Genomic DNA, 10,559 nt, shown 5'->3' on the forward strand with positions numbered 1-10,559 from the left:
TGATTTCTGAATAGTTGTTGAACACAGTCTTTAAAATCACAAGATCTTTCATTTGATATCAAGAAAAAGGGGCTGATCCCTCAAATTAGGGACTAAGAGTGACCAATAATCTTTCATGTATAACTCTTGAACGATCAATATTTTGTTACAATTTACTGAAGCAAAAATGGTCATCTCAACGATTTGCAACTTTATGTTTTAAAATTGTGCTCATATGTTACGTAATAAGGAGTTACAAGGGACCAGAATGCTAAATCTTTGACGCTTTATATCTCGAAAAGGGGGAATATTTTGATAAGCAATACTGAACAAAAGATGGTCAGAATAATGTTCTAAACAATATGCACCCTTTCGGTTTTTGTGAAACGGCCCCATTAAGGACTTGGAGGGTGGCCCCTAAATATTTTCAATCAGCATGTCTCCATAACGAAAAGAAATCTCTGAATAGTTGTTGAACAAAAAGTCTTCAAAATCACAAGACCTTTCATTTGATATCAAGAGAAAGGGGCTGACCCCTCAAATTAGGGGCTCTGAGGGGCCAGAAGCATGTCATCTATAGCTCTTTGATAATGTTACATAAATCAAAAGAATGAAATCTAATTAGGGAAGTCTATATATTATTATCTTTTAACAAAGATCATAGTCAAAATCATATCTCATCTTATCGAAAAATTGGACGGAAGACCTACTCGTTGCTCGCAACGAGATCTCATCTAGTTATTATTATCATTATTATTATTATTCCCGGACTTTTGAAACCGCAAGACTTATCGAAAAACTTTATAGTTTATGATACTGGATATTAAAAGTTATTCCGAAAAACGACCCGACGTGTTTGACCTATGACCTCTTACGAAGTTATTGCCCCTTTTGAAAGAATAGCTTGTTATCGCTACTCCTTCGAAACCGTAAACCTTCACCAATGTCTTCGACTACTTGAGAGGACTTTTCAATCTATTCATTCCGAAATGATTTGTCGACCCCTTCAATGGGTTATTGCCCCTGAAAGTTTATGAAGTTTACAAATAATGAAAAATTTTCAAAACGATAAGTCGTAGAGACATGGAACCAACTGCATTAGATTTTTTGACCTCAGACCTTGAAATTTTTTTTAAAGGTCAAAGGTCAAGGTCATTCCAAATTTGAGAAATTAAGCTCTTTGTATATCTCTTTTGTCTTTAATTATATACTAAATCACTTTGCATCTTCAATATATCATCTTAAAACTACCGGTATTTCAAAGATTTCATACTTGTCCCCTAAGATTTACCCTTTTAAAAGTTATTCCCCCTTTCACTGAAAACTTTGTTACCGCTACTCCTCCGAAATCGTAAACCGCAGAGATACGAAACCTTCACTAATGTCCTCAGGGCCTTTAGACACAACTTCAATCTATTCAGTGCGAAAGGATCCGATGACCCCTTATATGAGTTATCGCCCTTTAACGTCTTTGCTCTTACTATTAAACCATATAACTTTAAAACTAAAAGTCGTAGAAACATGGGGTCAAGTGCAATGTGACTTATGAAATTAAATAATTGTTCAAGGTCAAAGGTCAAGGACATTTAATTTTTTTTTTAAATTTCATTTTTTTCCTTCTCTCAAGCCATTTCTTGCTTCTTTTGTATAAAAATAAACAGTAGAGAGTTAAATATGAAAAATATATGAAATTTAAAGAAGGTGGAAAGACCTCTAATTGTTCGAGAACAATTAGTTTACTATATAGGTCTTTCCACCTTTCTGTGGAAAGACCTCTTGAAATGCTTCTGTTTATTATTATTATTATTATTATTTTTCCGCTACCGCCTTTTGAACCGAAAGACTTATCAAAAACTTTATAGTTCATGATACTCGACATCAAAAGTTATTTCGAAAAACTACCCAACGAGTATGACCTATGACCCCTTTCCGAGTTCTTGCCCCTTGTACGAAAAACCTTGTTATCGCTACTCCTTCGAAATCGTAAACCGTAGAGGTACAAAACCTTCATCAATGTCTTCGACTTATTGAGGGGACTCTTCAATCCTTTCATTGCGAAAGTATTCGTCAACCCATTTTATGAGTTATTGCCCCTGAAAGTTTTTGATGTTTACGAATAATTAAAAATTTTTCAAAACGATAAGTCGTAGAGATATGGGACCAACTGCATAAGATTCATTGACCTTTGACCTTAAAATATATGCAAAGGTCAAAGGTCAAGGTCATTCAAAATATGAGAAATTAAGCTCTTTTTATATCTCTTTTGTCTTTCAACATATATTAAATATCTTTGCATCATTAATATGTCCTCTAAAAACTATTTCAAAGATTTCATACTTGCCCCCTGAAATTTACCCCTTTAAAATTTATTGCCCCTTTTATTGAAAACCTCCGAAACCGTAAACCGTAGAGACACAAAACCTTCACTAATGTCTTCAGGGTCTTCAGACACAACTTCAATCTATTTAGTGCGAAAGAATCCGATGACCCCTTATATGAGTTATTGCCCTTTAACGTCTTTGCGCTTACTATTAATCTTATAACTTTGAAACTAAAAGTTGTAGAAGTATGGGGTCAAGTGCAATGTGACCCTTGACCTTTGACCTTGAATATTTGTTCAAGGTCAAAGGTCAAGCTCATTTCAAATTTTTCATTTTTTCTATCTTTCAAGCCATTTATGGATTCTTTTGTATAAAAATTTACTTTGGAGAGTAAAATATAAAAATTAAAGAAATTTAAAGAAGGTGGAAAGACCTCTAATTGTTCGAGAACAATTAGTCTACTAGTTATTAATCTTATTATTTTTCTTCCGCTGATTTTTTGTTTCGACATTTATCACAAAATATTTTTTGTTCATCGTAAAGGACATGAAAAGTTATGAACAAATTTGACCCAGCGGATAAAACCTATGACCCCTTTCGCAGTTATTGCCCCTTTCGCTAGAAACCTTGTTATCGCTACTCCTCCGAAACCATAAACCGTAGATGTACGAAACCTTCATCAATGTCTTCGACTTACTTAATACTTGCTTCAATGTATTCATTGAGAAAGTATTCGTCGACCCCTTTTATGAGTTACTGCCCCTGAATGTTTTTGAAGTTTACAAATAATGAAAAATTTTCAAAACGATAAGTCGTAGAGACATGAAACCAACTGCATTAGATTCTTTAACCCTAGACCTTGAAGTTTATGTCAAGGTCAAAGGTCAAGGTCATTCCAAATATGAGAAATAAAGCTTTTTTTATAGCTTTTTTGTCTTTCAACATATACAGTATATCTTTGCATCTTTAATATGTACTTTTAAAACTATTTCAAAGATTTCAATCTTGTCCCCTAAGCTTAACATTTTTAAAAGTTATTGCTCCTTGTGCGAAAAACCTTGTTATCGCTACTCCTCTGAAACCATAAACCACAGAGACACGAAACCTTCACTAATGTATTCAGGGTCTTTAGACACAACTTCAATTTATTCAGTGCAAAAGTATCCAGTAACCCCTTATATGAGTTATCGCCCTTTAACGTGTTTGCGCTTACTAGTAAACCTTATAACTTTAAAACTAGAAGTCGTAGAAGCATGCGGTTAATTGCAATGTGACCCTTGACCTTTGGCCTTGAATATTTATTCAAGGTCAAAGGTCAAGGTCATTTAAAAAATTGTAAAATTTTCATTTTTCCATCTCTCAAGCCATTTCTGGTTTCATTAGTATAAAAATAAACAGTAGAGAATTAAATGTGAAGAATATATAAAATTTAAAGAAGGTGGAAAGACCTCTAATTGTTCGAGAACAATTAGTTTACTAGTTTTATGTTTGTATTCCATACTTTATCATAATTGGAAGAATGAAGAATTGGTCTGTATGAACAACATGGCCGTAGGAACCCTCAATAATTTTGCCGATATTATAGTGTCCCAACTGAAAATGAAATTGCTTCCTACAGCCCTGAATAATAAAAACTTATATAAAGATATTTTATTAACGTATTTTTAAAAAAAGAATATCAAATTAAAAAAATCGGCTTGGAAGTACATGTAGAAAAACAGACTTTTTTTATGACTTTTTATGAACGGAACAAACTTAACCAAAAAAAAAAAAAAAACAAACAAAAAAAAAACAAACAAACAAAACACACACACACACACCCTTACGTGTATGACGTGCCGACTGAACACCTTAACTTCCCACATGCAAATGGACACTTTTTGTAAAAGAGAGTTAGAAGGCAGAAATGTTAATTTTTTAACTAAAAATAACAACTAAACATTATATCAGACCTGATATGTATCAAAAAAGGTTTATTTCATTCCTTGATTTTTCACTTACCAAGTGAACACTAAACTGATACACAACCAATTGAACACTTTCATTTACACACTATCAACTGAACACTTCTAAGGCACACAGTCAACTGAGCACGTCTGACACACACTGTCATCTAAACACGTATAATACACACAGTCAACTAAGCACATTTAGCACACACACAGTCAACTTATCACCACTGATACACACGATCAACTGAGCACGTCTGACACACACTGTCATCTAAACACATATAATGCACACCGTAAACTAAGCACGTTCAACACACACAGCCAAGTATTCACTTCTTAAATACTTGTACATGGTTAACTGTGCACCTCCAACACACTGTCAAACACACAATCAAATAACCACATCTGATACACACAATCAACTAATTAAAAGCATCTTAAACATACGATGAACAATACCATCTCCAGAAAAAACAACCTAGCAAGATAGAAATATTAAGTCGACCTGCCTCGTTAACATAGTCAGGTATACATGTAAATGTTCTTTATGGACAAGATTTTTTTTAAATGAAAAAAAACAGTTTAACAAGATAGAAATATTAAGTCGATCTGACTCGTTAACATAGTCAGGTATACATGTAAATATTCTTTATGGACAAGATTTAAAGAGGCTGGGGGGTTGTGGCCATTTTTAGACTATATTGATCTCCTTTAGAAGAAGAGCTCCATATGAAGATATAGAAAATGATCAAATTTTAAAACTAAAATTTTTGAAATTTTTCTTTGCCAAATGATAGTTGACAGCTTAAGATATCATATCTAAAAAATTAAGTTAAATCTGGTGGTTAATTTGTGGTTAATTTGTTGACCCCCCCCCTCCCCCAGCCTCCTTAACGCATCCCGGAATTCATGCATGATAACCGATGAACCGAATCGTACAAACAAGTGTCCACTCGTGTTTTGGTTTCTCATGGTGAGAACACTTACAGCGGAAAACGTTTAATCTTGACAATTGAAGCACAATAATATCAATAGAAATGAATCTTTTTTGAGAATTTACTTTGGAAAAGTCCATTAATTCATCTTATTCTGAATTTTAGCACAGCCAAGAATTGTAAATAAACATATTTTGAAATATTGTAAATATATAGATATATTAGGAAAGGTTCTACTTTCCCATTTTTCCGTTTGTCCACCTTTCATTCACCGTGCGTTCAACGTCCGCTCACCATGAGCTCATCATGCGCTCAATATTCACAGTTTTGTGTTCAGCGTTCACCAATCGCTCGCGTTAACCGATTTACAAAGCATTGTTTTGAACATATTTTATTGAGTACATCAAACGGATTGGAAGCAAGTTCTTATAACTTACTATTTTCTCTCCTTATGTATTACATTATGTCATGCAAATTAAAGAAAAATAATACAATTGATACAAGTGAAAAAGCAATTGAATAACATATCAACTAGATAATCTACATGTTTCGTCAATAAATTTATGATCAGCAGCAAATATACTATTATTCATCTGCATGCAAAAAAAGAAATTTTACACATCTTCATGTTTTCCACATGAACATAATGGACTATTAATAATTTTGTTTATATGGATCATACTTTAGTAAACACTCTACAGTAATATTGTAGCTTAGTAGGAATGATATTGGTATCTCGCTTACCGAAAGAAAAGTACGATGGTGGTTTTTTAATTTTTTGTTATCAAGTTTTTTTTCTTCAAAATGTATTTATTGAGATGGCTTTTCTGACCTCTATTTTTAATAAATCCCATTGATTTGCAGAATCAGGTACGACGGAATTTCTAAATAATTCTAATCTACATCTCGGAACTATATAATCTTGTTTGTCACGGGTATTGTATATGGATACATGATCACGCTTTTTGGAAACACTATTGTGCAAATATTCAGGCACTCTTCCCCTGCGAATTTTGAATATAGTAGTCATTTTTGCAATATATCGCCTGATCTTTTAAGTTTCCCAACCAGTTTCAGAATAAAGTGCTTCTCTAGACACAAAAATAGGAAGTCCTGTTACAATTCTAGCGGCGGTAAGTTGTACTTTTTCAAGCTTTTCAGAATATTGTTTAGAGCAGCCATCCCAAACTACTCAAGCATATTCAAGCATAAGTCTGATACATTAAAAATACAATTTTGATAAGTTTTTCCTACCTATTTTGAACTTCATTTTTTTTAAAGGCCAAGTTTTTATTTACACTGCAAACAACACAACTAAACATAATACTAGTATCAGACCTAATATGTATATAAAAGGTTGATTTTTCACATACCAAGTATACACTTAACTGATACACAACCAATTGAACACTTTCATTTACAAACTATCACCTGAACACTTATAAAGCACATAGTAAACTGAACACGTCTGACACACACTGTCATCTAAACACGTATAATACACACACGCAACTTAGCACATTTAGCACACACACAGTCAACTAATCACTATTGATACACACGATCAACTGAGCACGTCTGACACACACTGTCATCTAAACACGTATAATACACACAGTCAACTAAACACATTTAGCACACACACAGTCAACTTATCACCGCTGACACACACGATCAACTGAGCACGTCTGACACACACTGTCATCTAAACACATATAATTGATATATTAGGAAACGTTCTGCTTTCCCGTTTTTCCGGTAGCCCACCTATCGTTCACCGTGTGTTCAACGTCTGCTTACCATGAGAGCATCATGCGCTCAAAGTTCACAGTTTTGCGTTCAGCTTTCAACATCCGCTTGCGTTAACTGTTCACAAAACATTGTTTTGAACATATTTTATTGAACATCAAAAGGATTGGAAACAAGTTCTTATAACTGAATAGTTCTTCTAATGTACTTATACATGTATTACAATACAGTACTGGTATGTCGTGCAAATTAGGAAAAATAATACAATTGATATATTAAGTGAAAAGCGATTAAGGTCTGACGACACGTTCCTCAAATATTTAATTTGTTTCTCTTTGTACTGTTTCAAAATCTATTGACAATTGCCATTCTCTTGTGAATTCTAAACTATTTTGAAAAGGTTTTTGAAAATAAGTACATCAAAAATTGTGATTTTGGCAAACTCAAGCTATTTCTTATAGGATTATACAAGTAATAGCTTTTCAAAAAGCTTGCCTGACTAATCAATCAGTATCTATGGAACGTATAAGAAAGAGAGGTGCTAAACGTTTCCGTAATCAAGGAGCGACATAGATACTTTATTACACAAGATGTATATGTACAATTGACTTTCTCAAATGTCATAACCAAATACTACAGATTAACGAATATCGAAGACATGCCACTATTTGGTCATTTATTAGTTAGCCAACGGGCTGACTAGTTATGTTCGGATGAAACTGCAAGTGAGCTAGCGTAGACTGGAATTCTGGGAAAAATAGTCTGTTTTCCGTCGTTCTCGACGACGAAGTAAATTATGAACAGTTTTAACAGGGAAAGTTGTCTTGAAGTGTTTGAGACGAAAATGTTTCAATGCTGCTCTAGGACTCAAAGTAAATGGCCTGTACACTTTATAGCTAGAGCAAAACATGATACTAATACTCCCCCCCCCCGGACACAACTCACGCAATGATGGTCTACATACATCTATCATAAATGAGTTTAAAAGACATCTTTATGTACAGTTTTAAAATTTAGTTTTTCTTTTCCATCAATTTTAGGACCTTTCTCGTTTCTTCTATAATAACGTGCTTTTTTATGAAATGAAAATCAGTACTGATCATGATGTCTTCTTCATTTTGCCGATTCTTTACTAAGAAGCTTACGGGAGTGAATCCCATTCCTCTACGAGTACAAACCTAACCTTGTAACGTACATTATTAATAAATGTAATAATGAAAGAAATGATGGAAAACAGACTGAATCAAGAAGAGATGACTTTACTAGGTGGAGGGAGTTTGTTTATGATTGGACTAGTCCATTTAATGGATCACTGGGAAACAAAATAGTAACATCCACTGCTTTAGTGTTGCCTGCCCATATACAATGTGTTCTTTTAAAAAATGAGATAAAATTTGCAGTTAATAAAAAATACCTGAAGCTTAAGAATCAGGTTAAAAGAACAAACTTTATTTATTTCCATAGAGGTTATCAAACCCATTCAATAGAACAATTCCAGAAAAAAAAGCGCCAAGATAATTTACTTCTGACATTTGGCACGAAATGATTGCTCACCCTTTTCGTAGAAACAAATGGACTGATCCAGTAGTTTAGAAATGCAGACAAAATGTTACACGGACATGTCCGTACAGATAATCGCAAAGAATAAACATGTGCATAAAAAAAAAACTGGAGGAATTAAACACATCATTATTTTGCATCAGTAATATGATTTTTCTTTTGCAATCTGTATTTGTTTAAATGCAGGTAACAAATTCCGATGCAAATCAGCTTGCACAAAATCTAGTTCATTAAGAATGATTGCTTAGTTTCGGACCATGGAAAACTAATTAATCCTAATACTGCCTGACGCACGTGGCATCAGGCAATAAGAAACACCAACTGCTGGTATCTTGCAGAAATGCCTGGTAAGGTACCTCAATTTTTTTGTGAGGAAACTTTTTTAAGTAGCAATACTTCAATGACATATTCTTGGGGAAAATTATATATTTTTGAGGAACGTGTCGACTAACCTTAAATAACATATCAAGTAAGAGAATCTACATGTTTCTTCAATAAATTTACGAACAGCAGCAACTATACTATTATTTATCTGTAAAGGCAAATCAACATCACCACATAATAATAGACTTATATCAATAGTGTCCAATTCAAGCATGAACAAGCGATTGAAAAGATTAATTCTTGCATTAGTATATTTTTTACATTGTAAACCACAGATGGGCCATCCTTTTTAAAAAAGAGGAATAAAATTCATCAGCTAATTTCCAAAAAGACAGAAAAACCTTTTCTGACAAAGACCTACTAAATAACATAGTACGTGGATTAACAACAGTAAAAAAGAGTAAATTTTAACATTTTATGACTAGTACAATCAGGATTAATAGCTTTGTTTACGGAAAGTATTGATATATTATCTAATACTTCTTGTTCATCAATGATAATATTGCATAATGCACCACATACATGTTTGGCAGTGCTTCATTAGAATCATCAATAGAGGAAATAAATGAAAAATATGAATTTAATGCTTCAATCTTATTAAAGTCTGAATAAGCCACTTGTCTTAAACCTCGGTCAGTAAATATTTGTACGGTGGTATTTCGTAAGATAATTTCATATTAAATGAGTCTTTCATCAACTTCCAATACAACTTATTGTTATATTACTTGAATCTTCCAAGTAGGTTTCTATATTGTCATAATAATTTGATATTGCATGCTTTTTCTTATTGTGAACTAAATTTCAGTCCTTTCTATATGTGGACCAATCGGAATCTTTTTTTAGTTTTTAGTGCTTTATTACTAAGACGATTTCTAATTCTTTTTGCTTCACGTAGCACTGAATCAAACCATGGCTTGTCACGAAGAAGGAACGGTAATAGTTTGTTCATGTGAACATTCGTGAACACAGGAAAGGAATTTCAATGTAAAAATTTCAGCTGCAAGGTCTATAGATTCAGCTTCGTTGGTGCATTTAATCCAATAACAATTTTCGAGAGTTTAGTTTTTGAAATCTGAATTGTTATAAGCCCACACTTTAAACTTGTACGAACGATCATAATTTATACTGGAAGAAAGCGAAATATACTGAAAGGAAAAAAAAGCGCATGGTAAACTTTTTAGGTGAAGTAAGGTTATATGTTTCAGACGTATTTTTCAGTTTTCTTATCTAACATTAAATTTCATCTTTAATAAACATGTAACCAAAATCTCATTTGATTTTCTCCAATAATTCATGAGTTATTGAACCTCATATGACGGTACCCCCCAAAAGTGAAAATTGAAAATTCTCATTATCTCACATGTCTCCCTCGTGCATCTGTTACAGCCTTGATTCTCCCATTCAGTGTGTTTATCCTTCCAACAGGGATATTATTCAACCCTTCCGACAAGGCAGCCTTAAGTTGATTGAGACCAGCTTGGGCATTTTGAACCTTATCGTCCACGTACTCCCAAAGATGTCCGGAAAAGATGGACTTTACGGAGACCAGTCAAGTGGATGAATGTGATAGTTTGCGAGAAAGTCGACAAACCCTGGCAGCACTGGGACGGGGATTAACAAGCCGAAAAAAATAGGCAAACGACGCACGCGTGCGCGAGTGAGAGGGACACCAACGTAAA

The sequence above is a fragment of the Saccostrea echinata genome, unplaced genomic scaffold (assembly GCF_033153115.1).
Source record: "Saccostrea echinata isolate AGI-Se365-2 ecotype Australia unplaced genomic scaffold, CSIRO_AGI_Sech_v1 ptg000029l, whole genome shotgun sequence".
In the NCBI taxonomy this organism is placed as follows: Eukaryota; Metazoa; Mollusca; class Bivalvia; order Ostreida; family Ostreidae; genus Saccostrea; species Saccostrea echinata.